The sequence below is a fragment of the Salvelinus alpinus genome, chromosome 14, assembly GCF_045679555.1.
Source record: "Salvelinus alpinus chromosome 14, SLU_Salpinus.1, whole genome shotgun sequence".
Taxonomy (NCBI): domain Eukaryota; kingdom Metazoa; phylum Chordata; class Actinopteri; order Salmoniformes; family Salmonidae; genus Salvelinus; species Salvelinus alpinus.
The window spans coordinates 27,547,678-27,548,263 of NC_092099.1; positions in this window are offsets into that span (position 1 = coordinate 27,547,678).

Consider the following 586-nt stretch of genomic DNA (forward strand, 5'->3'; position numbering starts at 1 on the left):
AAAAACCTTCTCTCTGTAGGCTGTCTCGTCATTGTTGGTAATCAAGCCTACCACTGGTGTGTCGTCTGCAAACTTGATGATTGAGTTGGAGGCGTGCATGGCCACGCAGTCGTGGGTGAACATGGAGTACAGGAGGGGGCTGAGAACGCACCACAATCATATCAACTTCATTAGGTCTAATTACATTTTATTTGTCAATTATTTTAACTTTAAATACAAATATTGAATTTTTACACTGTCCCAAGCAATTGGTCCATAATCCCGAGATTTGGTTCTTGGTTGAGGCACTGATGACCTCTCTGCGTAAAATGCAGATCTACTCCTCTCTGGTGGCAGGTGCTGTAATGCCACAGTTAATTTATGCCTGTGCAAGTAATTACTGTACTAATTTATTTGGCTCATTATGAGAAGACAATGGTGTTGGTGTGGTCATTGAAGCTGATGTCGGCTATTCCACAGTTTTACCAGTCGATAGGGCCTATGCCTAGGGTTCATAACGTTACATTTCCCGAACAAATTCATTCAAACAAGCATTTTGCTACATCCGCATGCATGTGACCAATACAATTTGATTTGAAATCGGAAA